The sequence below is a fragment of the Trachypithecus francoisi genome, unplaced genomic scaffold, assembly GCF_009764315.1.
Source record: "Trachypithecus francoisi isolate TF-2019V2 unplaced genomic scaffold, Tfra_2.0 Lachesis_group11, whole genome shotgun sequence".
Classification (NCBI taxonomy): Eukaryota; Metazoa; Chordata; class Mammalia; order Primates; family Cercopithecidae; genus Trachypithecus; species Trachypithecus francoisi.
Window position 1 is genome coordinate 280,575 of NW_022681456.1, and position 17,404 is coordinate 297,978.

Consider the following 17,404-nt stretch of genomic DNA (forward strand, 5'->3'; position numbering starts at 1 on the left):
ACCCCAGCAGAGACGCAGGCGTGCTGAGGTCTTGATATCAAACAAGATAGGGTTCAGACCAGAAGGCACAGCAAAAAAGGACGCTTTGTAAAGCTAAAAGCTGCAATTCGTAGGGTTAAATAACAGTTTTGAAACCAGTGCACCAAATAATAGAATAACCAACTTCATAAAGAAGAAACTATAGTAGATGTTAAAGACAAATAAATAGAACCACACTAATAATGAAACTGCCTTTGCAAAAATTATATCAGTGAGAAAATTATTGCCGTGGGGTAGGTCTAATCTAACCAAACCCGCGACCCCACGCGCCTTTGGCTCTTCTGGGCTTAGGCCAAGCTAACTTTGGAAGACATTTAGGTTATAGTTTAAATGATAACCCTTTTCCAAAACTCAACTGCCTTTGTAAACCTATGAGAGACCACCAAGCTAGGGGGAGGAGAGGAGCCTGAATTCTAAGATGTAGACTGGTCACAAGATATGCAGCTTCCCCAATTACTCCCACAGATAACACCACTATTGTAGATTCGCCTTTCGAGATTTAAAAATGTGCAAAATGGCCAGGCGATGGCTCACGTCTGTAATCCCAGCACTTTGGAGGGCTGAGGTGGGTGGATCGCATGAGCCCAGGAGTTGGAGACTAGCCTGGGCAACATGACGAAACCTCGTCTCTACAAAACATATCAAAAGTCATCCGGATGCGGTGGCATGCATCTGTAGTCTCGGCTAAGACAGCAGAATTGCTTGAGCCCGTGAGGCGGAGGTTGGTTGCAGTGAGCCGAGATTGCACCATTGCGCTACAGCCTGGATGACAGGAGTGAAACCTGTCTCAAAAAAAAAAAAAAGGCCGGGCGCGGTGGCTCAAGCCTGTAATCCCAGCACTTTGGGAGGCCGAGACGGGCGGATCACAAGGTCAGGAGATCGAGACCATCCTGGCGAACACAGTGAAACCCCGTCTCTACTAAAAATACAAAAAACTAGCCGGGCGAGGTGGCGGGCGCCTGTAGTCCCAGCTACTCGGGAGGCTGAGGCAGGAGAATGGCGGGAACCCGGGAGGCGGAGCTTGCAGTGAGCTGAGATCCGGCCACTGCACTCCAGCCTGGGCGACAGAGCAAGACTCCGCCTCAAAAAAAAAAAAAAAAAAAAAAGCCAAACATCTGAATAGACATTTCTCAAAAGAAGACATACAAATGGCAAACAGGTATATGAAAAGGTACACAATATCACTGATCATCAGAGAAATGCAAATCATAACTACAATGAGATATTATCTCACCCCAATTAAAATGGCTATTATCCAAAAGACAAGCAATAATAAACGTTGGTGAGGTTATGGGGAAAAGGGAACACCTGTACACTCTTGGTGGGAATGTAAATTAGTACAACCACTATGGAGAGCAGTTTGGAGGTTCCTCAAAAAAATAAAAATAGAACTACCATACAATCCAGCTATCCTACTCCTAGGTATGTACCCAAAAGAAAGAAAATCAGTATATTCAAGCGCTGTCTGCACTCCCTTGTTTATTGCAGCACTATTCACAACAGCTAAGATTTGGAAGTAACTGAAGTGCCAATCAACAGGTTAATGAATAAAGGAAATGTGATACATATACACAATGGAGTACTAGGAAGTCCTGTCATTTGCAACAACATGGATGGAACTGGAGATCATTATATTAAGTGAAATAAGCGAGGCAGAGAAAGACAAACTTCACATATTCTCACTTATTTGTGGGAGCCAAAAATTAAAACAATTGAACTCATGATGATAGAGAGTAGAAAGATGAAGGCCGGGCGCGGTGGCTCAAGCCTGTAATCCCAGCACTTTGGGAGGCCGAGACGGGCGGATCACGAGGTCAGGAGATCGAGACCATCCTGGCTAACATGGTGAAACCCCATCTCTACTAAAAAATACAAAAAACTAGCCGGGCGAGGTGGCGGGCGCCCATAGTCCCAGCTACTCGGGAGGCTGAGGCAGGAGAATGGCATGAACCCGGGAGGCAGAGCTTGCAGTGAGCTGAGATCCGGCCACTGCACTCCAGCCTGGGTGACAGAGCGAGACTCCGTCTCAAAAAAAAAAAAGAAAGAAGGTTACCAGCAGCTGGAGAGTAGTGGGACACTGAAGGGGATAGAAATGGTCATTCCGTAGAAAAAACAGAAAGAATAAGACCTAGTATTTTCTAGCACAACAGGATATACTCAAAAATAATTTAATTGTACATTTTAAAATAACTAAAAGTATAATTGGATTGCTTGTAACATAAAGGATAAATGCTTGAGGATACCCCATTTTCCCTGATGTGATTTTTATGCATTGCATAATAATATGCATTCTATGTCAAAATGTCTCATGTAATCCATAAATGTATACGCCTACTATGTACTCCTAATAATTAAAAATTTTAAAAATTAGCCAGGTGTGGTGGCATACACCTGTGATCCCAGTTACTTGGGAGGCTGAGGCAGGAGAAATGCTTGATCCTGAGAGGTTGAGGCTGCAGTGAGCCATGATCCCACCACTGCATTCCAGTCTGGGCAAAAGAATGAGACCCTGTCTCAAAAAAAGAAATTAATTAATTAAAAATTTTCCCACAGAGAAAATCTGGGAGTGGATGGCTCCACTAGTGAGTTCCATCAAATATTTAAAGAAGAAAGGATAATTCTTCAGAAATTATTTCAGAAAATAGATGAGAGGGAATACTTCCCAAGTTATTCTATGAAGCCGGTATTATTCTCATACCAGAGTTAGACAAAGACATCACAAGGGAAAAACAAAATAAAACTACACACCAATATTCCTATGGTGTGTAGTACCATAGACATAGACACAAAAATTCTTAACAGGCTTAGACTTTTTTTCTCCTCAAACTAGTTTTGCAGGTGTTTACTCATGTGAAAACTTACCAAATTGTTTAAATATGTGCAGTTTATTCTATATCGATTATAACTTAATCAAGCTGTTTAAGAAAAATGTTAGTAAACTGAATCTGGCAATGTACAAAAAGGATTTTATAACATGACCAAATGGAAAATATACCAAGAGTGTAAGATTGGTTCAACACTGAAAATCAGTATAATAAAAGACAAAAACTATATGACTATTTAAACAGATGCAGCAAAAGGCATTTAGCAAAACCAACATCTATTTACGGCAAAAACTCTCAACCATCTAGGAATAAAAGGGAATTTCCTCAACTTAATAATGGGCATTTAAAAAAACCCTAGCTAACATCCTACAGAATGGTGAAAGACTGAATGTTTTTCCTCTAAAATAGGAAACAAGCAAGAGTGTCTGCTTTCAACACTTCTGTTCAACGTTGTACTGGATGTTCTACTTGCTTCCGTTCAGCGTTGTACTGGATGTTCTAGTTGGTTCTGTTCAGCATTGTAAAGGATGTCCTAGCTGCTTCCGTTCAGCATTGTAAAGGATGTCCTAGCTGCTTCCGTTCAGCGTTGTACTGGATGTTCTAGCTGCTTCCGTTCAGCGTTGTACTGGATGTTCTAGCTGCTTCCGTTCAGCGTTGTACTGGATGTTCTAGTTGGTTCCGTTCAGCGTTGTACTGGATGTTGCAGTTGCTTGTGTTCAACATTGTACTGGATGTTCTAGTTGGTTCTGTTCAGCGTTTACTGGATGTTCTAGCTGGTGCAGTCAAGCAAAAGAAAAGAAAGAGAAGAAAGCATCCAGATTGGAAAAAAGTAAAACTGCCTTTATTCACAGATGACAGGATTCTGTATATAGAAAATTTCAAGGAATCAATGATAATAATAAAACTACTGAAACTAATAAAAGATGTTAGCATGGTCAAAGGTTACAAGATCAATATATAAACACTCTACTTCTATATACTAGCAATGAATAATCTTCAAATAAAGTTTACAATTTCACACCATCAAAAAGAATAAAATAGTAACAAATTTAATAAAAGAAGTAAAAATGTGGCCAGGCACAGTGGCTCATGCCTGTAATCCCAGCACTTTGGGAGGCCGAGGCAGATGGATCGCGAGGTCAGAAGACTGAGACCATCCTGGCCAACACAGTGAAACCCCGTCCCTACTAAAAATATAAAAAATTATCCAGGTGTGGTGGTGGGCGCCTGTAGTCCCAGCTACTTGGGAGGCTGAGGCGGGAGAATCGCTGGAACCCGGGAGGCAGAGGTTGCAGTGAGCCGAGATCGTGCCACTGTACTCCAGCCTGGGCAACAGAACGAGACTCCGTCTCAAAAAAAAAAAAAAAAAAAAAGAATAGCAAAACAATTTTGAAAAAGAATAAAGTTGAAAGACTTACACTACCTGATTTTAAATTTGCTATAAAGCCACAGTGATGAAGACACTGTGATATTAGCACAAGGATAAGTAAATAGATCAATGGAAAATAAGTAAGGATCTATAAATATATTTTAACATTTATGGCCAATTAATTTTTGACACAGTTACCGAGATAATTCGATGATGAAAAGGTAGACTTTAGTAAATGATTCTGGGTAAATGGATGCATACATGCCAAAGAAGGAGAAGGAGAAGACTTGCCTTACACGTTATACAAGAAAATTAGCTGAAAACGGGTCATAGACCTAAAAGTAAGAGCTAAAACTATAATACAATAGAAAATTGTTGTAATTTTGTGTTGGGTAAAGAGATTCCAGATATAACAACAAAAGCATGATCCATGAAATAAAAGCATTGATAAATTGAACTTTGTCAATATATAAAAACTTTTCTGTTTCAAAAGACAGTATGAAGAAAATGAGAAGACAAGCCACGGTCTAAAAGAAAATATTTGAAAATCATTTGTCTGATAAAAGACTTGTATTCAGAACACTTATGACTCAATAATAAGACAAGCAACCCCATTTTGCAAATAAAAGATCTGAATATATACATTTCACCAAAGAAGATATATAAATGGCTAATAAGCACATACAAAGATTCTCAAGGTCATTATTCATTAGGGAACAGCAAAGTTAACCACAATGAGATACCAGTAAAAACTCAATAGAACGGTTATAATAAGAAAAACAGACAAGACCTACTGCAGGGAAGTATGTGGAGAAAGGAGCCTTCGTGATTTGCTAGTGAGATGTAAAATGGCAGTCATTTTGGGAAACAGTTTGGCTGTTACTTAAAAAGTTAACCATAAACTTACCACAGGACTCTGCAATTCTACTCCTAGGTATCTAAGAGAAAATGAAAACTTATGTCTGTATAAAGTCGTTTATGATCATGTTTATAGCAATATTATTATTAGTAGTAGTATTTTTGAGACGGAGTCTCCCTCTGTTGCCCAGGCTGGAGTCGGCGGTGCCATCTCAGCCCACTGTAACCTCCACCTCCTGGGTTCAAGTGATTCTCCTGCCTCAGCCTCCCGAGTAGCTGGGACTACAGGTGACCGCCACCATGCCCAGCTAATTTTTGGCATTTTTAGTAGAGACGGGGTTTCACCATGTTAGCCAAGATGGTCTCGATCTCCTGACCTTGTGATCCGCCCGCCTCGGCCTCCCAAAGTGCTGGGATTACAGGCATGAGCCACCGCGCCCGGCCAGTAATATTATTTATAATAGCCAGAAACTGGAAACAACCCAAAATGTCTATCAACCACTGACTATATAAACAAAAGTGAAAACAACTCAAATATCCATCAAATGATGCCTGGATAAATAAGTGTGGTATAGCCATACGATGGAATACTGTTCAGCAGTTAGAAGAGGGGGAAGTGCTGGTACATGATATGTGGACAAACCTCAGAAACATGATGCTAATGTCAGGAAGCCAGACACAGGCCGGGCATGGTGGCTCAAGCCTGTAATCCCAGCACTTTGGGAGGCCGAGGCAGGCGGATCATGAGGTCAGGAGATCGAGACCATCCTGGCGAACACGGTGAAACCCCGTCTCTACTGAAAATACAAAAAAATTAGCCAGGCGTGGTGGCGGGCACCTGTAGTCCCAGCTACTCGGGAGGCTGAGGCAGGAGAATGGCGTTAACCCGGGAGGTGGTGGAGCTTGCAGCGAGCGGAGATCGCGCCACTGCTCTCCAGCCTGGGTGACAGAGCGAGACTCCGTCTCAAAAAAAAAAAAAGAAGCCAGACACAAAAGTCATCACATGGATGATTTCGTGGATATAGTGTCTAGGAAATGCAAATTTGTAGAGTGAAAAATCACATCAGTAGTTGCCTAAGGACAGGAGTGGGAGCAGGGGCTAAACGTAAATGGGCATAAAGAACTTTGGGGAGGTAATGAAGATGCTCCAAGGCTGCGTTGTGGTGATGGTAGTAAAACTCTATGGATTTACTAATATCACTGAATTGAATACTTACAATCGATAAATTTTGTGGAATGTGAATTGTATTTCAATAAAACTTTTTTAAGGCCACTGAGTTTGACTGTTGGAAATGAGAGAGATAAAAGCAGAAATAAATGAGGTCGAAAGCAGAACAACAGTAGAACTAATAAATAAAACATTTGTTTTTGAAGAACATTAACAAAATAGACAACTTGGTATTCTAATCCAACAAAAAGAGAGAAAGTACAAATATACAAAATAAGAAATACAAAGAGGAAATAACTACTGAAACAGAAGATAGATTTTTTTTTAATCATAAAAGATGTTTTTGCCCAACTCTAGGCAAAAACATTTTGAAGACCTAGATGAAATGATTAAATTCAGGCCGGGCGCGGTGGCTCAAGCCTGTAATCCCAGCACTTTGGGAGGCCGAGGCGGTGGATCACGAGGTCAGGAGATCGAGACCCTCCTGGGTAACACGGTGAAACCCCGTCTCTACTAAAAATACAAAAATTAGCGGGGCGTGGTGGCACCTGCCTCCCAGCTACTCAGGAGGCTGAGGCAGGAGAATCAGTTGAACCCGGGAGTTGGAAGTTGCAGTGAGCCAAGATTGCGCCACTGCACTCCAGCCTGGCAACAGAGCAAGACTCTGTTTCAAAAAAAGCAAAACAAAACAAAACAACTTCTGAATTTCTGGAGCAATTATAACAATAATATGTAAACCTAAAAAGGTATCACAGAAAATGAAAACAAAAGTCGATTTCACTTGTCAACAGTGTTGCAAATATTTTAAATAGTCAGAGAGTGAAGAAGTCTTCAATTACTCTAGAATATTGCTCTCATGAATGCTGTTTTTGCTTTATATATTTTTATGTTATTAGATATATAAGTATTTATAATTATAATGTCCTATATTGAATATTTTATTAATCTACAATGTTATTCTTTGTCTTGTAATCTGTTTTGGTTTAAAGGCTATTTTGTCTGATGCAAGCATCACTGCTTTCTTTTGGATGTTTACATGGAATATCTTTTTCAATCCATTCACTTTCTACTATTTGTGTTTTTGGATGTAAAGTGAGTCTCTTATAACAGCATATAGTTGAATTACATATTTTTATTCAGTCTTCAAATGTAAGTCTTTTGATTGAAAAGTTTAATCATTTATATTTAACTGCTAATGAGAAAGATATTCTTGTTTTTTTTTTTTTTTGAGACGGAGTCTTGCTCTGTCGCCCAGGCTGGAGTGCAGTGGCGCAGTCTCGGCTCACTGCAACCTCTGCCTCCTGGGCCTCAGCTTCCTGAGTAGCTGGGACTACAGTTCTGTGCCACCACGCCCAGCTAATGTTTGCAGTTTTAGTAGAGACACGGTTTCACCATATTGGTCAGGTTGGTCTCAAACTCCTGAACTCAGGTGATCCACCTGCCTCAGTCTCCCAAAATGCTGGGATTACAGGCGTGAGCCACTGCGCCCGGCCAGAAGCTATTATTTCTGTCATTTTGCTTTGTTTTTGAAGAGGCTCATAAGCTTTTTTATCTCTAATTTCCTGCATTGCTGTCTTCTTTTGTGTTTAGTTGATTTTTTTTTTTTTTTTTGAGAGTGTTGCTCTTGTTGCTCAAGCTGGAGTGCAATGGCGCGATCTCGGTTCACTACAACCTCCACCTCCCAGGTTCAAGTGACTCTCCTGCCTCAGTCTCCTGAGTAGCAGGGATTACAGGTGCACACCACCACGCCCGGCTAATTTTTTCTATTTTTAGTAGAGACAGGGTTTCACCATGTTGGCCAAGATGGTCTCAAACTCCTGACCGCAAGTGATCCGCCCACCTGGCCTCCCAAAGTACTGGGATTACAGGCGTGAGCCACCGTGCCTAGCCTAGTTGATTTTTTATAGTGGAATGTTTAAGTTCCCCTTTCTGATGTTCTTTTGGGTCTATTCTATAGCTATTGTTTTGTGGTTACCATAAGGAGTATATTTAACATTGGAAACTATAGTGCTCTAATTTGAATTTTTACCAGTTTAACTTCAATAACATATGAGAACTCTGCTCCTTTAAAGCTCTGATCCCACCCCTTTGATTTGTTGATGTCACAAAATTACATGCTTATACATTGCATGCCCTAAAACATACATTAATCCTTCTTTTAAATGCATTAATCTCTTAAATTATGTAAAAAAAAAAAAGAAAAGAAAAAAGAAAATGTGGAGTTATAAACCAGAGTTACAATAATGCTATCGTTTGGTTTAATGATTATTTTATGATCTGCTCAAATTTTTTTTTTCTTTTAAGACAGTGTCTCACTCTGTCACCCAGGCTGGAGTGCAGTAGCACAGTCATGGCTCACTGCTGCCTCAAACTCCTGGGCTCTCCCAAGTCAGCCTCCCAAGTAGCTGAGACTACAGGCATGTGCCACCATGCCTGTAGGATCTAGCCCTACAGGGTCTGTGGGATTTTCTCCCTGTGTGCGGAGACGAGAGATTGTAGAAATAAAGATGCAAGACAAAGAGAAGAAAAGACAGCTGGGCCCGGGGGACCACTACCACCAAGACGCGAAGACTGGTAGTGGCCCCGAATGCCTGGCTGCGCTGTTATTTATTGGATACAAGGCAAAAGGGCAGGGTCAGGAGTGTGAGTCGTCTCCAGTGATAGGTAAGGTCATGTGAGTCACGTATCCACCAGATAGGGGGCCCTTCCCTACTTGGCAGCTGAGGCAGAGGGAGAGAGAGGACAGCTTACGCCATTATTTCTTCTACACATTTCAAAGACTTTTAGTACTTTCACTAATTCTGCTACTGCTATCTAGAAGGCAGAGCCAGGTGTACAGAGGGGAACATGAAAGTGAAACAGGAGCGTGACTGCTGAAGCACAGCATCACAGGGAGACGTTAGGCCTCAGGAGGCTGTGGGCGGGCCTGAGTCAGGCCTTCCACAAGAGGCGGTGGAGGAGAGTCTTCTCTAACTCCCCTGGGGAAGGGGAGACTCCCTTTCTCTGTCAGCTAAGTAATGGGCGCCTTCCCAGGTGCTGGCACTACCGCTAGACCAAGGAGCCCTCTAGTGGCCCTGTCCGGGCATGACAGAGGGCTCACACTCTTGTCTTCTGGTCACTTCTCACCGTGTCCCTTCAGCTCCTATCTCTGTATGGCCTGGTTTTTCCTAGGTTATAATTGTAGAACAAATATTATTATACTATTGGAATAAAGAGTGATGCTACAAACTAATGATTAATAGTATTCATATATAATCATACCTATATTCTATTTCTAGTATAACTATTCTTATTCTATGTATTTTCTTTATTATACTGGAACAGCTCGTGCCCTCGGTCTCTTGCCTCAGCACCCGGGTGGTTTGCTGCACACAGATTTTTTTACTTCTATATTTTTAAATTATTTAGCTTAGGGTTATTTTAATTGGCATGAAAACGGATGCTGGGAATGCCCTACATAATTACTACAGTAAGTTTGTATTAAGACTCTTTTGAAGTAAAAGGGTGAATTTGTGGCTGGGTGCAATTGCTCATACCTGTAATCCCAGCACTTTGGGAGGTCAAGGTGGGTGGATCACTAGAGCTCAGGAGATCGAGAGTGGCCTGGGCAACATAGTGAAACCCTGTCTTTACAAAAATTAACCAGGCATTAGGCTGGACGCAGTGGCTCAAGCCTGTAATCCCAGCAGTATGGGAGGCCGAGGTGGGTGGATCACCTGAGGTCAGGAGTTCGAGACCAGCCTGACCAATATGGTGAAACCCCGTCTCTACTAAAAATACAAAAAATTAGCCAGGCATGGTGGTATGTGCCTGTAATCCCAACTACTTGGGAGGCTGGGGCATGAGAATCACTTGAACCCAGGAAGCAGAGGCTGCAATGAGCCGAGATCGTGCCACTGCACTCCAGCGTGGGCAATAGAGTTAGACCTTGCCTCAAAAAAAAAAAAAAAAATTAACCAGGCATAGTGGCATGCACTTGTGCTCCCAACTACTCAGGAGGCTGAGATGGGAAGATCACTTGAGCCTGGGAGGTGGGGTGCAAACTGTATTTGCACCACTACCCTCCTGCTGGTTCACAAAGTAAGATCCTGTCTCAAACAGAAAGAAATGAAAAGAAAAGGCCGGGCGCGGTGGCTCAAGCCTGTAATCCCAGCACTTTGGGAGGCCGAGATGGGCGGATCACGAGGTCAGGAGATCGAGACCATCCTGGCTAACACGGTGAAACCCCATCTCTACTAAAAATATAAAAACTAGCCGGCGAGGTGGCGGGCGCCTGTAGTCCCAGCTACTCGGAGGCTGAGGCAGGAGAATGGTGTAAACCCGGAGGCGGAGCTTGCAGTGAGCTGAGATCTGGCCACTGCACTCCAGTCCAGGCGACAGAGCGAGACTCCGCCTCCAAAAAAAAAAAAAAGAAAAAAAAAAGAAATGAAAAGAAAAAAAGAGTAAATTTGTAATAAGGCTCTGCCAGAAATATAACTCAAACTAGCGTAGACTAACAGAGGAAATCTATGAGCTTTTATAACTGAAGGAGCCGATCTGAAGGCTTCAGGAATAGCTGACTCCAGGGCTTCAATCAGCACTAGGATATGTTAATCTAAAACAACTAAAAGGGCCTGGCGTGCTGGCTCATGCCTGTAATCCCAGCACTTTAGGAGGCCAAGGCGGGAGGAGTTAGAGACTGGCCTAGCCAATATGTTGAAATCCCCTCTCAACTAAAAATATAAAAAGTTACTGGGTGTGGTGCCACTCACCTGTAGTCCCAGCTACTCGGGAGGCTGAGGCAGGAGAATCACTTGAACCCAGGAGGCGGAGGTTGCAGTGAGCCAAGATCGCACCACTGCACCCCATACTGGGCGACAGAATGAGGCTCTGTCTCAAATAATAATAATAATAATAATAATAATAATAATAAACATAATAAAAAAATAAAACAGGCCGGGTGGGGTGACTCACGCCTATAATCCCAACAGTTTGGGAGGCCGAGGTGGGTGGATTACAAGGTCAGCAGATCGAGACCATCCTAGCTAACAAGGTACAACCCCATCTCTACTAAAAATACAAAAAATTAGCTGGGTGTGGTGGTGAGCGCCTGTAATCCCAGCTTCTCAGGAGACTGAGACAGAATCTGGGAGGTGGAGGTTGCAGTGAGCCGGGATCAAGCCACTGCACTCCAGCCTGGGCTACAGAACAAGACTCCATCTCAATAATAATAATAATAATAATAATAATAAAAGGATCTGACTGGGTGTGGGTGGCTCATTCCTGTAATCCCAGCACCCTGGGAGGCCAAGGCGGGCGGATCACCTCAGGTCAAGAGTTGGAGACCAGCCTGGCCAACATGGCGAAACCCCATCGCCACTAAAAATACAAATTTAGCCAGGCGTGGCGGGCGAGGTGGAGGGTGCCTGTAATTCCAGCTTCTCGGGACTGAGGCAGGAGAGTCGCTTGAACGCGGGAGGCGGAGGTTGCAGTGATCCAAGATCTCGCCATTGCACTCCAGCCTGGGCAACAAGAGCGAAACTCAGTCTCAAAAACAAAAAAATAAAATAAAATAGGCCGGGCGCGGTGGCTCACGCCTGTAATCCCAGCACTTTGGGAGGCCGAGGCGGGCGGATCATGGGGTCTGGAGATCGAGACCATCCTGGCTAACACCGTGAAACTCCGTCTCTACTAAAAATACTAAAAAAATTAGCCGGGCGAGGTGGCGACGCCTGTAGCCCCAGCTATTCCGGCGGCTGAGGCAGGAGAATGGCGGGAACCCGGGAGGCGGAGCTTGCAGTGAGCCAAGATCGCGCGACCGCACTCCAGCCTGGGCAACAGAGCGAGACTCCGTCTCAAAAAACAAAAAAAGCAAATAAATAAAATAACTAAAAGGATCAGTATCTAGTTTAAATATAGTTTATTTCCGTGTAAAATTTGAGGACAGCCACCTAGGAAGTATAAATCTTAAAGAATGAAAGTTTGTGTTTTGAAGTGTAGAAGTCTGGGATTGTTTATATAGACAATGTTTAGGAAAGTTTAACAGAACTTTAATTTTTTATATATAAGGCTTAATGTAGCGTTATAATGTTCTGATAAGGTGGTTTTTTGGGGGGGAAGATATACTTACTATTTTATATTGAAGATGTAGTAGTTACGGGTTTTCTGTGTTATTTGGTCTGAGTTAGGTTAGGTACAGGACAATAAAAAGGCATATATGTTAAATATATAATTATAAATATATATTTACAACTTGTATAGATATATAACTTGTCGTGGGGGAGCAGTAGAACTGGGAAAGTGGAACAGGAGTAAAAGAATTTACCAAAGGCCGGGCGCGGTGGCTCAAGCCTGTAATCCCAGCACTTTGGGAGGCCGAGACGGGCGGATCACGAGGTCAGGAGATCGAGACCATCTTGGCTAACACGGTGAAACCCCATCTCTGCTAAAAAAAAATACAAAAAACTAGCCGGGCGAGGTGGCAGGCGCCTGTAGTCCCAGCTACTCGGGAGGCTGAGGCAGGAGAATGATGTAAACCCGGGAGGCGGAGCTTGCAGTGAGCTGAGATGCGGCCACTGCACTCCAGCCTGGGCGATGACAGAGCAAGACTCCGTCTCAAAAAAAAAAAAAAAGAATTTACCAAGACAGGGCCAGGCGTGGTGGCTCACGCCTGTAATCCCAACACTTTGGGAGGCCAAAGTGGATGGATCACAAGGTCAGGAGATTGAGACCATCTTGGCCAAGATGGTGAAACCCTGTCTCTACCAAAATGCAAAAAATTAGCCAGGCATGGTGGAGCACACCTGTAGTCCCAGCTACTCGGGGGGCTGAGGCAGTGGAATAGCTTGAACCCAGGAGGCAGAGGTTGCAGTGAGCCAAGATCATGCTCCTGCACTCCAGCCTGGTGACAAAGCAAGATTCCGTCTCAAAGAAAAAAAAAAAAAGAATTCACTAACACTGGCAGATTTATTAGAGGAAGTAGGAAAATACTTTCAAGAAGGTAATGGGCAGCCAGCAAGAGAGGAACTGACTGCAAGGAAACGCATGCTTCCTGGAGATGGAATAGGTGGTTCTTGGGCTGCAGAGTGCTACATTCATTTCTGATAACACCAAGGTTGCAGGAAGCTGACTTGCATTTTTTGTATCAGCTGAGAGTCTGGTGATAGCTAGGCATAGGAAGATTGTGAGTTATTTGCACAGGATGACTCTGTGTCCTGGACCATTAGGAAAGGCAGACTTACAGCTTATCTGCTTTTTCTTCTTTCTTATTTTGCTTTCCCCTGTTCCCACTACCCTGACTCTTTTTCCCTAATTAGGACTCCACATTAATACATAATAATTTACAAAAGATAAGTGATTGGATGGGAGGAGGAAAAAGGAAGCCAAGTCTTGGCAAGGCAGTTTACAGAAGGAGGGATAAAGAGATGGAGAAGCAGAAGGGTGAGAAGAAGTTTTGGCAGTTTCCTTTTTTAATATATCGATAGTTCTACAGAGTTTATTTTTTTCTGTAGGGAAATTTTCAGAGTCTCTTTTGGATGCTTTTTAGCATCCAAAAATTGAAAGTAACTCAATTTTTAAAAAATTTTAGACTCAGTTTTTAAAAATTATGTACATAAATGAACTAATTTAGGTATTTTTAATGGCATTTCATTTTGGTCTTCGTAGTTTGGGTCTTTATGGGTTAAATAAGACCATTTTTTTTTTTTTTTTTTGAGGCGGAGTCTCGCTCTGTCGCCCGGACTGGAGTGCAGTGGCCAGATCTCAGCTCACTGCAAGCTCCGCCTCCCGGGTTTACGCCATTCTCCTGCCTCAGCCTCCTGAGTAGCTGGGACTACAGGCGCCCGCCACCTCGCCCGGCTAGTTTTTGTATTTTTAGTAGAGACGGGGTTTCACCGTGTTAGCCAGGATGGTCTCGATCTCCTGACCTCATGATCCGCCCGTCTCGGCCTCCCAAAGTGCTGGGATTACAGGCTTGAGCCACCGCGCCCGGCCAAATAAGACCATTTTAAAAGATACTGACGGGAGGTCACATCATAAGTACTATTTATGAATATGAATTTAGCTGGAGTTACTTAAAGGTGTATTTTTTTTTTTTTTTTTTTTTGGAGACGGAGTTTTCCTCTTTGCCCAGACTGGAATGCAGTGGCATGATCTCAGCTCACTGCAACCTCCACCTTTCTGTTTCAAGTGATTCTCCTGCCTCAGCCTCCCGAGTAGCTGGGATTACAGGCCCCCGCCAACACACCCAGCTAATTTTTGTATTTTCAGTAGAGACAGGGTTTCACCACGTTGGTCAGGCTGGTCTCGAATTCCTGACCTGATGCTCTGCCCACCTTGGCCTCCCATAGTGCTGGGATTACAGGCGTGAGCCACTGCATCTGGCCATTAAAGGTGTATTTCTTTTGAAGGGGAAAGACTCAGTGTTAGATGGACGATTGTCCATAATTTGGGGTTTTTGTTTTAACGGTCAAAGACCGAAAGGGAAAGAGTTGTTGGATCTGGCATGCTGCTTAATAAGGATTATTTCTTGAAGCGTCACCCATGAGTCACTTTTTTCCTCTTATATGTCTTGGTGAAACCCAGTAATTTGGGGTACTTAGGGCACTAGGATATTTTTGTATGTTTTTTGTTGAGGGGAGTCTTATGGGTCCAGTGTATATCATGAAGGATGAGCTTAAATAGTTTCACAAAACCTTAGTCACTAAGCTATCTTTTGGCTCGGAGAAATAGTGTCTTATTTTTAAAACTTATCTCTGTCTTTATAGAAAGTTTCTTTTATTGGCTTTGGTCATTTAAAATGGGACCTTAGATATGTCAAATGAACTGCACTTAAGAGTTTAGCCAGTTTTTTGGTTTTGTTTTTTTTTTAACTTATAAGTTTTACTTAAGTCATGCAATATTTTTTTTAGAGAGAGAAACTTTTCTTTCCTGACCAAAATTGGAATGGGAGAAAAGGCCATGGCCATGCTCAGTGACTCATGCCTGTAATCCTAGCACTTTGGGAGGCCAAGGCGGGCAGATCACCTGAAGTCATGAGTTAGAGACCAGCCTGGCCAACATGGTGAAACCCCGTCTCTACAAAAACACAAAAAATTAGCCGGGCATGATGATAGGTGTCTGTAATCCCAGCTACTTGGGAAGCAGAGATGGGAGAATTGCTTGAACCCAGGAGGCAGAAGTTGCAGTGAGCCGAGATCATGCCACTGCACTCCAGCCTGGGCAACAGAGCGAGACTCCGTCCCAAAAAAAAAAGGGAGGGGCGTATAAATTCTAGTAAGTCATTTAATAAATAACACAACCTCAGAGAAAAGTGAAAATCATAAATCTGTGAACAGCAGAATTTTCCGAGAACAAAAACAAAACTACCTTAAAGCAGAATTTTAATTTTAGCTCTGTTGAGCATGGAATTGGGTTGCTTAAATAAAGTCTGAGTTTCAATTGGAACCGGGGCAATGTGGGCCAGGTGCAGTGGCTCAGGCCTGTAATCCCAGCACTTTAGGAGGCTGAGGCGGGTGGATCAACTAAAGTCAGAAGTTTGAGACCAGCCTGGTCAACATGGTGAAACCCATGTCTACTAAAAATACAAATAATTAGCTGGGAGTGGCCGGGTGCGATGGCTCACGCCTGTAATCCCAGCACTTTGGGAGGCCAAGGTGGGTGGATCACTATGTTAAGAGATCGAGACCAGCCTGGCCAACATGTTGAAACCCCGTCTCTACTAAAAATACAAAAATTAGCCGGGCACGGTGGCATGCACCTGTAATCCCAGTTACTCGGGAGGCTGAGGCAGGAGAATCGCTTGAACCCAGGAGGCAGAGGTTGCAGTGAGCCAATATCGTGCCATTGCACTCTAGCCTGGGCGACTGGGCGAGACCCGTCTCAAAAAAAAAAAAAAGAAAATTAGCTGGGAGTGGTGCTGGGCGCCTGTCATCCCAGTGACTCAGGAGGCTGAGACAGGAGAATCGCTTGAACCCGGGAGGCGGAGGTTGCTGTGAGCTGATACTGCGCTGCTGCACTCCAGCCTGGGCAACAGAGCAAAACCACATCCCTCACAGCCTCCAAATTTACTAATATAGAATTGAGCTAAATATTATTTCACAAATACTTTAATTTGGTCTTTATGGCCATTCCAATTTTTTAAATTGCCAATTGTGTGTGTGTTTCCTGTTTTTCCCCATTTTTATTTAAAAATTAATATGCTTTTATGGGTTTTTTTTTGACGGAGTCTCACTGTCTCCCAGGGAGGACTGCAGTAGTGTGATCTCAGCTCACTGCTACCTCCGCCTCCCGGGTTCAAGCAATTCTTGTGCCTCAGCCTCCTGAGTAGGTAGGATTACAGGCATGAGCCACCACACCCGGCTAATTTTTATATTTTTAGTAGAAACGGGGTTTCACCATGTTGGTCAGGCTGGTCTTGAACTCCTGACCTCAGGTGATCGACCGCCTCGGCCTCCCAAAGTGCTGGGATTACAGACGTGGGTCACCGCCCCCGGCCTGGCAAAAACCTTTTTTTTTTTTTTAGACAGAGTCTCGCTCTGTTGCCCAGGCTGGAGTGCAGCGGCGCAATCTCAGCTCACTGCAACCTCCGCCCCCCGGGTTCAAGCGATTCTCCAGTCTCAGTCCCCTGAGTCACTGGGATTACAGGCGCCCAGCACCACTCCCAGCTAACTTTTTTTTTTTTGAGACGGAGTCTCGCCCAGTCGCCCAGGCTAGAGTGCAATGGCACGATATTGGCTCACTGCAACGCGCATAACACTAAAATTTACCTATATTACTTACAGCTGTGATGTAAAATGGACAAGAAGCCGGACGCAGTGACTCATGCCTGTAATTCCAGCATTTTCGGAGGCTGGGGTAGGAGGATCATTTGAACCCAGGAGCTGGGAAACCAGCCTTAGGCTGCAATGAGTGGTGATGGCACCACTGCACTCCCTACTGGGTGACAGAGCGAGACCCTGCCTCCAAAAACAAAAAAACAAGGAAAAGATGCAGAGGCGTCCTCCTGGAGGCGCCTTTAGGTTCTCTCACAGACATGTTGGGCCAGCACCGCTGGCTCCATCCTAGATTTCTTCCAGTCCTCCCCAGTTAGCCGCCAAGCGGCTTTTCCAACCGGAAACGTCCAAGCGGCGACCCCGGCGGGTGCACCGCGGAGTCCCCCGGGAAGTG

The 17,404-nt window shown here is 43.7% G+C and overlaps 1 long non-coding RNA gene across 1 annotated transcript; it reads right to left on the bottom strand.

Annotated features, from left to right (window-relative positions):
- Positions 1–3,408: 3,408 nt before the first annotated feature.
- LOC117089136 lies at positions 3,409–17,401 on the bottom strand. The gene is made up of 2 exons (XR_004439472.1): positions 17,018–17,401; positions 3,409–3,637 (listed from the first exon to the last, which is right to left on the bottom strand). It is a non-coding gene; the product is annotated as an uncharacterized LOC117089136 (long non-coding RNA).
- Between the last annotated feature and the right edge of the window lie 3 nt (positions 17,402–17,404).